This window comes from Nannospalax galili, unplaced genomic scaffold (assembly GCF_000622305.1).
Source record: "Nannospalax galili isolate Female #2095 unplaced genomic scaffold, S.galili_v1.0 scaffold978, whole genome shotgun sequence".
NCBI classification, from domain to species: Eukaryota; Metazoa; Chordata; class Mammalia; order Rodentia; family Spalacidae; genus Nannospalax; species Nannospalax galili.
Window position 1 is genome coordinate 619974 of NW_008341878.1, and position 9525 is coordinate 629498.

General features: G+C 44.0%; 1 long non-coding RNA gene across 1 annotated transcript in view; it reads right to left on the minus strand.

Annotated features, from left to right (window-relative positions):
* Nucleotides 1-9074: 9074 nt before the first annotated feature.
* LOC108491056 overlaps nt 9075-9525 on the minus strand; it is a 1711-nt gene continuing 1260 nt past the window's right edge. The window contains exon 2 of the long non-coding RNA XR_001872545.2: nt 9075-9519. This is a non-coding gene — a long non-coding RNA (uncharacterized LOC108491056). The remainder of the gene's footprint in view (nt 9520-9525) is intronic.

The window sequence follows — 9525 nt, forward strand, 5'->3', positions numbered from 1 at the left end:
AGAGGTCAGATGAGGATGACCAATTCCCCTGGAACTGGAGTTACCAATGGTTGTTAGCCACCATGTGGGTGCTGGGCCCTCTGCAAGAGCAGCCAGTGCTCTTAACCATTGAGCTATCTCTCCAGCCCCTGATAATGATGTTTAATACTGTCTACCTGTCACTTCATATGTAAACAGTACAATAACAGTTCTTAAAGAATCTGAAATTTACTCACGTCTGAAGAAGTCTTTCTATAGTTACTCCTTCAAAGCTGATGCACACAGAGGTTGCACACTGCAGCTGGTTCCTATGTCTGTCCCACAAATAAGTCTTCTCCGGACTGTGGAATCATACAGATCCCACTTTTTAAAATGTCATCAATTTATTAGAGACACTAAGACTATTTTACCTGAACGGTATTTCACAACAGATTATAATTTCTGTCAAGTTAGAACCTTAGGAAACATTTTATTTATTTATTTATTTATTTATTTTTATTTTCTGTGTATGATTTTGCCTGCATGTATCTAAGTGCACCCATGTGTGTAATGTCCAAGGAGGCCAGAAGAGGGTGTCAGATCCCCCTGGAACTAGAGTTACCAGTGGCTATTAGCCACCATGTAGGTGCTGGGAACTGATCCCAGGTCCTCTGCAAGAACAGCATGTGATCTTAACTGCTGAGCCATCTCTCTAGACCCCAGGAATCATTTTTTAAGCTATGGATTTTTTTTTTTTTTTTTTTTTTTTTTTTTTTAGGTAGGGTATATAGCCTTGGCTGACCCAGAATTTGTAATCCTCTAGCCTCTGCCTCAAAGTGCTGGGATTCCAGGTGTGCACCACCTTGACTCACTTCTCAGGAAACACTGTATAGAATACATTTTTAGAATGAGCTGGGCAGAGGGTAGAGACACCCGTGGCTCTTGGTCAGAACACTGTGGAGTGGAAGTGTTGATCTGTCTACTGCGACCAGCTGGGCATCCTCACACTTCCCTCCCACAGCCTGGTGAGTGTCAGATGGCAGACTCTTGACTTGAGAGCTAATTTGACATGTGTGAAGCAGAGTGCACTTTGCGCTGTGGTATTTCGAGCTGTGTAGAGCACCTTTGGCTTCCATTCCCTCAGCCTCTGTGGTCAGGCTTGTACTCGCTTGTCCCTGATTGATGCACCTTATTCCTCATAAGACCCAAGGGCAGCCCTCCAACTCCTAAGCAAGTCGTAGCAACTCCTTACTATAACCATGAGTCTGCCTTTTAAATATGCTAAACTCAGTGCTGGGGATAGAACTCAGTGGCAAAGTGCTTGCCTAGCATGCACAAGGCCCTGGATTCGACTGCTGGGTTGATTGGCACAAGCCTAAAGCTCTAGCTTTGCAGAGGCTGAGGCAGGAGGATCTCTTAAGCAGAAGACTTTGAGGCCAATCTGGACAGCAGGGCAAGCCCCTATCTCAGAGAACTTAAAGGAATTATTTTTCAGAGTTAACACAGAATAGATCATGAAGAAGAGAAAGTTTGAACCCACGTCCATTCCTCTTGTTTCCTCTTGTTAACTCTGAGCACTGGGGTGGTACTTTGTTACAACCAATTAACTGATCTTAACATGTTACTGTTCGCCAAAGTCTCTGCTTCATATCAGGACTCAGTCTACCATGTAGTTCTTGGGGCTAAGACAAATACTGTGGTGTGTACCCCCCATTATATTATCATACAAAAAAAACTTGTATTGCCCTAAAAATCCTGTGCTTGGCCTAGTCACCTTTCCCTAGTGAACCCTGAAACCCCCATTTTGTTGCCACGATAGTTCCCCTCCCCCAGGATTTCATATAATTAGAATGGCACTCACTGCTTATGGCCTTTCAGGACTGACTTCTTTCAATTCTGCATTTAAAATTGTGTATTTTCATGGCTCCATGGCCTATGTTTCTTTTATACTACTGAATAATATTCCACTGCAGGGAAATGCACAGTTTAGCTGCTTACCTATCTTTTAAAAAAAATTTTATCTATTATTATGTGTATGAGTGTGTTGCCTGCATATATGTGAGCGCACCCATGTGCAATGTTGCAGAGGTCAGAAGAGGGCTTCAGATTCCCCTGGAACTGGAGTTAAGGCCGGTTCATAGCTGCCATGTGGGTGCTGGGAATCGAACCCAGGTCCTCTGCAAGAGCAGTCAGTGCTCTTAACCACTGAGCCATCTCTCCAGCCCCTTTCTATTGAATTTTAAGTGTACTCTGCATACACTGAATAAAGGTTCTTTATCAGATGTTTCTTGAATGTTCTCTCCTTGTCTGAGAATTAATCTTTTCATTCTTTTAAAAAATATTTTATTTATTTCCATTTTATGTGTATGGGTGCACTGCCTGCATGTAGGTAAGTGCACCCATGTCGTGAAATGCCCCTGGAGATCAGAAGAGAACATTGGATTCCCCTAGAACTGGAGTTACAGATGGTCATTAGCTGCCATGTTAGTGCTGGGAATCCAACCCAGGTCCTCTGCAAGAGCAGCCAGTGCTCTTAACTTCTGAGCCATCTCTCTGGCCCCTCTTTTCATTCTTTTAACAGTGTCTTTCACATGTGAACTTTTTTACACTGAGATAGTTGTAGATTTCCATGTCTGGTAAGGAATAATTTAGAGAGACGCAGAAACTGTTCATCCAGTTTCCTGCAGGGATAAAAAATTATAACAGTATCCCAGTCAGTGAGGTGCTCCACTCAAGACAAAGGACATGTCCATCCATCCAAGAGGCCCTTGGGATGTCCAACCTTCATCTTTTGAATAGACTCCCTACTGTTTGAGATTCCTGCTTCTAGCATCCTGCCTCCCAACAGAAGGATGAAAATTCTAATGGCAGGGCTGGAGAAATGGCTCAGCAGTTAAAAGCACTGGCTGTTCTTGCAGAAAACATAGTTTTAGTTCCCAGCACCCACACGGCTGTTAACAACCATCCATAACTCCAGTTCCAGGAGATCTGATGCCCTCTTTGACCTCCGTAGACACTACATGTTCATGGTGCACTTACCTTCATACAGGCAAAACACACATACACTTAAAACAAAAATAAATAAAAAATACCGTAGTAGAAGCCAGGACACAGACATGACATGCCCATGAAACCTGGACTTGAAAGTGTGCATAACGAGAAGGCTCTCTGCACCTTCACTGCTTGCAGGGACATCTTTCAGGGTAATGGCAGTCAGTGGCCATGCTGGAAGCTTCTGAGGTTGAATTCCTGATGCTGAAGGGGCAGTGGAGGGCTAAGCCTTGCATCTGTCCCAAGGGCTGCTCAGGGAAGGGGTTTTTTCCTCCCCTAAGGTGTCGCATTGTTCTCTTAGCTTTAGAACCCCGAGTCTGTCTCTGGCTCTCCCACAATTCTACCAGACATCCTCTATCCCCTTTTTTAAAAACAGCATTTGATTATATAAACAGAATATATAGACAAAAAACACAAGTGCTATTAAGTTTCCCACCCACATCCTTTTACTTTTTTTCCTCTTATTCATCCAGAGTCTATTTCTCTTGCTTGAAACTAAGAATCTTTGCTGATCAGTTTCCCTAAAATTGAGACTTCACTGGAGATAGATGATAGATAGATAGATGATAGATAGGTAGATAGATGATTGATAGATAGATAGATAGATAGATAGAGATAGATATAGATAGATGATAGATAACAGATAGATGATAGATAGATAATAGATAAGATAGGTAGACAGATGACAGATAGATGATAGATAGATAGATAGATAGATAGATGATAGAAAGATAGATAGATAGATAGATGATAGAGATAGATGATTGATAGATGATAGATAGATGATAGAGAGAGATAGATGATTGATAGATGATAGATAGATGTTTGCTATCAGTTTGTAGAGCCTCAAACGAGCCAGGGGTCCACCTGAGACAAGACAGTAGATAGCTTCCATTGTCCAGTCAGTCCACCCATGAGAAGTGGCAGAGTTACCTATTGAGGCTCCAGAGGGTGCTGGGTTGGAAGGAGGGGCTCCAGTGGGAAACCCTGGCAACCTCAGACTTCCTCTGAAACATTAATCCAGATGTGTGCTGAGCTAGAGAGTAAAGGTGACTCTGAGGGAGGGAGTGAACCCATTGCTTTGACGACATGTCCCAGCAGCTATTGCTTTATTCATACAATGAAACTGGTGCTCACCTCCAGGGTGACTGCTGGGTTTGAAGGGAGGGCCAAGTGTTAAGACTCTGCCAGAATTGCTGGTATTACAGTAAGAGCTCATCGTTGGGGTTGGAGGGATGATCTTGCTGGATAGCTTTAGTTGTCAGCTTGACACACCTGGGTAGAGGAACCCTCAACTCGGGAATTTCCTCTGTTGGACTGACCTGTGGCCATGTCTGTGGGATGTTTTCTTGATTTTTGAGTGATGTGGGAGAGCTCAGCCCATTTTTGTAGTGCCACCCCTGGGCAGGTGGTCCTGTATTGTATAAGAAAGCAGGCTGAGCATGGGCCAGGGGAGTAAGGCAGTAAGCATGGTCTGTGCTCCAAGTTCCTGTCCTGAGTTCCTTCCTTGGCTTCCCTTGAAGATGAACTGTGAGCTGTAAGTCAAATAAACCCTTTCCTCCCTAAGTTGGTTTGGATCAGTGTTTTTATCATAGCAATAGAAAGCAATTCAAACACCAGGAAAATGTGAGGACCTGAGTTTGATCCCCAGTACCCACATAAAACAGGTGTGTCAGGGATGGAGAAATGGATCAGGGGTTAAGAGTACTTGATGCTCTTCCAGAGGACCTTGGTTCAGTTCCCAGTGCCCATATCAAGTGGCTTCAGGGGATTAGATGCCCTCCACTTGGGCATGCATGACATGCACACACACACACTCTCTCAAGCTCATTAGTAGCCTGTGCCCTGTTGGAGAGTGATGAGGTAGCCCATCCTTTCAAGAGAAACAGGAAAAGCTGCCTGGAGTGGCTGCTATTGACCACCTCCTCCCTGTTTTCTCCCCTCTCCTGTTTTTTCCCCTTTTGTAGAGGACAGCAATATTCCTATAGAACTACAATTCCCAAGCTACATTAACAGGGAGTTTTTTTTTTTTTTTCCCCCTTTTGTAGAGGACAGCAATATTCCTATAGAACTACAATTCCCAAGCTCCCTTGCTGCCCAGATGTGGCCACATTCTTCAGTATTGGTCAACGGGACTTGACTAAAAGTCTGCTGGACTTTAAAATATTTTATTTTCTCCTGTAGTTTCCCCTACAAAACTTCCTGGCCTAGGGATGTGGACCTGGGATGCAGGGGATGGAGTGCAGGTAGGACCAAAGACAGAAAACAGGAAGACACCTGACAGGCTGGTCACATGGCAAAGCTGCTGGCCCTCAAAGCCACACACTTTAATTACTTAAGTAGAAAATTATTGCTTACCTGGTGAAGTACTGTAGTCAGATTTCTATAATTTGTAACCAAATGTAGCCCCAAACCAATCTAGAGATCAAATTTATGAAGCCTGGGACCCCAGGGATGAACTAGCTTTTAATAATGGCTTTAAAGAATTATAGGGTATTAAGAGAAGGGCAGTCCACACAGAGGCGGGGGTGGAAATACTAGTTTCTTCCTGAGTTAGAAGAGCTAGGCTTTCCCACAGGCCATGTTAACAAAGGTACAGAGTACTTGCTGTATTTGTCCTTCAGTGAGGTACCGGTCCCCATTTCCAGGGCCATTCCCCAGGACAGTGTTTCAGGATACTGCACCTCATCTGTGTTCTGGGCTCATGGAGTGTTCGAGCTACTGGGAGAAGTCTTATTTGGTTCATTCCCATCTGAGTCCCTGGAAGATGCTGGAAGATGCCATCTGACTTGAAGTAAGGTCCTCACTGTACCCAGTGACAGTTGGACAGAAATTTCCTACATCCTCAGAAGCTCGTGCCCCCATCAGTGTCTCTCTGGATGTCCAGGGTTGTGCTTGGTGAAGGAGACTCATACCGTCCTGGTCTAGACTTCTAGAGTTTTCCACTACCACTTCTTAGGGCATTGGTAAGCCCAGCAAGATGGGCACAGGCTTGTCCTGCTGTCAGCCTCCTCAAATGTGTGCTGCAGCAAGAGAGCCCCTCCCCTACTGCCTCCTCACCGTCCCCACCATAGCCACCACCAGCATCAGCACCAGCATCAAGTACCATTCTTCATCTAGTTCTGTTATCTGTCAGATAAGAAACACACTCCTCTGTGAACCCAACACAAAATTAGATTGTTTGCAAACCTTGCACCTCTGAGAGCAAACTGAAAATTATTTGGAAAACAAACCGAGGGCTTGAGGTACAGACTGGAGGTGGCTTGCCCATAATATACAATGTAATTAATTAATCATCACTCTGGTTACCTTAAAACAAAAGCAAAAACTACACTTTCTCTTTAGAAGGTAGAAAGTGCCAGTGGTTCCAGACAAGGCTTCCTAAAATGGTATTTTTCTGCTGCCTGTGGGATTTGGGGCTTCCACAAGGCAAGTTCAGTAACTGACCACAAGCATTTGACACCTTCTGGGAAGGCTAAGGGCATGGTTTTATGTACATTGAATCTAATATATGATAAATTTGGAATTGCTATTGTGTCATTTAATTTCAAAATTTTTTTTTGGTCTTTTTGAGACAGGATCTCCCTGTAGCCCAAGCTGTCCTGAAACTCACTATGTAGATCAGGCTGGCCTTGAACTCACAGAGATCTGCCTGCCTCTGCCTCCCAAGTGCTGGGACTGCAGGCATGCACCATCACAGCCGGCTTAATTTCAATTTTTCCAGGTAATTAATTTTAACCATTTTACCAAAGTACCAGCCTGTGACAAGGGGAATTACCTTCTTCTTCAAGCCCTTCCCTAAAGGGTTTGAAAAGTCCTGGTTTGGAGTTTCTCCTGATGGGCTTTGATTTGTGGGTGTTCTGTCCCTAGATGAGCCCAGCTCCAGTCCAGGGTCCCAGCTAAGCGCTGTCCTTCAATGGTTATTATGTCACAAGTGTCATCTGGAATCTTCCCACCATCTCCAGGGATTGAACTCAGCAAACAGCCATATACAACATGGCACCCAAGTGGTAGAATCAAGAATTTCCCACTCCCCAGTGCGAATCAGCTCATAGGATCAATTAAAAATATTGGCACTGGGCAAGACATCTGGTGTCTTACTTTAATTAAGAGACAAAAGGACCTACAGTAACAGTATGCGAAGGTGCTCTGCAAACAATGATAGACTGGCACCATCCTTTGAAATAGTCTGGAAAAAACTTCATTTTGTACCCTTTGTATGCTCAGAATGTAGCATTATCAGGAACCCTCAAAAAATAATTAAATTTAAAAAAATATTGGCACTGGGGGAGGTGGCACAGTCTGTAAAGTGCTTGCTGAGTTAAGCATGAGGACCCCAGAGCCCACATTAAAAGCTGGGCATGGGTGGCACTTGCTTGTAATCCCAGCGCCAGGGAGACAGAAACAGATACCTGAGCCTTGCTGGCCAGCCAGCCTAACCAACTTGACAAGTTCGGCCAGCGAGAAACCCTGTCTCAGGGAAAGGAAAGGTGGACAATGCCCAAGGAACAGCACCTGAAGATGTCCTTTGGCTTCCAGGTGGTAGGCAAGCACTCTGCTCAGCTGAGCAATGTCTCCAGCCCCATCTCCTGTGTTTTCTATAGTGTTTCGGCTACTGCTATTTTCAGTTGCCTGTCACATACAACTGAAATTAATCCTAAATGTCACAGCAGTTACTAGAAGAATGTCACCATATCTTTACACTGGCAGCCTTCTATGATACAGCCCCCTGCCCAAAACAAGATTCACCATCAAGTTGAAGCATGCTTACACAAAGCTGGCTACTAGCTCTGGGGCCCCTGCATGCAGGATTCTCATCTTTCTATGGTGTTTCCTGTCACCCCACTCCTTAACCTGACCATGGTTTGTTTCTTCGCTTTCTCCGCTCAAAGAAGGAACAGGCTCTGAACAGGCTGGTGACAGGCTTGTGACACCTGCATTAGAAAGATTAAGCATGCAGGGCCAGTGAGATGGCTCGGCACCAAATCTGAGTTTGATTCCCAGAGTCCCACATGGTGGAAGGTTGAGAAACTGACTCCTGGAAGTTGTCCTCTGACTTCCACATGCATGGTGTGGCATAGCGTAAACATGCCCCCACCCCTCATAAATGTAATAGATTAAACATGCAAAAAGGAAGGCGGGGATTGTAGTATGAGTAGGCCCACCTTGGAGTGGCACGTGAAGGTCATCTGGCGTACAGTGTATATTTGTTTCTCCTTTTGTCTGCTTCCGTCCTCTTCTGTTGGCTGCTGCCCTCTGCCTACATATGATGACTTGTCACACAGGCTTGGATTTGGGTTCTGAGCTCTGGAAAACTAAGCTCTCATAGCTGAGACTGAGACTGTGGACCACAAGGCTAGTAAAAGATAGACTGGGGCTGGGAGTTGTGGCACACGACTTTAATCCCAGCACTTGGAGGCAGAGGCAGGCAGATCTTTGTGAGTTCAAAGCCAGCCTGGTCTACATAGTGAGTTCCAGGACAGCTGGGGTACAGGGAGACTCTGTCTCAAAAAGACAAATAAAAAAAAAAAAAAAGATAGACTGGGGATACAAGCCCAGGCAGTCTAACTCCTGAGCCACAGAGCTCACCAGTATCACACACACTTGAATCTATACTGCACATTTCCAGACTATCTTACTGCCATTATTCCCTAAGCAATACAACTGTTTACATAGTGTTTATGGCACAGTAGGTATTATAAGTAATCTTGAGGCGATTTAAAGTATAAGAGAGATGTGTGCTACATGCCAATAACACATCATTGTACAGGAACCTGAGCACTCAGAGCTGTGGTCACTGAGGGGAGTCTTGGAACCCGCCCCCCTGCAGATACTGAGGGATGCTTCTTAGAACTTTGCATGCAGAGATTCAAGACACAGGCAAGGAAGAGGGTATTCCCTTCACTGTCTACAGCTCTGAAGCCAGATAGTAAAAGTACTATCTGTCAGGACAAAGAAGGCTAGTGCCATTTCTGGTTGGTTAACACAGAGGCACACACACATGCACACACACACAGTGCACACACACAGACGCACATATGCACAAAATAAGTTATCAAAAAACAATCAGTTCAAGAAATTTATATTGCAAATTGTTATTCGGAATACATGTGATTTTACAAGATCATTCCTCATAGCACCAGGCCCAATGTTCCTTGATAGAAAACAGTCAAATAACAAATAATCTAGGGAATTTCCCACAGGTATAAATTATGCAAATAACCATTTATATCTTCATTTACAATAATCAATAAATAAGTGCACATTCATACAGTATTTTTTACAAAGATCCCTTTTTTTTATAAAGCTACAGCTATGTATACACTAAATAGACAAAATAATCCTTGTACCACAAAATATCATTTCACATCCTCCCTTATAGTTCTTGAGCTCTTAGCAAAAAATTTTCAGGCACAGGCAATCAAGACCTGCCATGCCAATAAGAAACCATGAAATATGCTAAATATATCTGAAAAAATTCCTATTACCACTCTGAAAAATGCCTATTACCTCTCT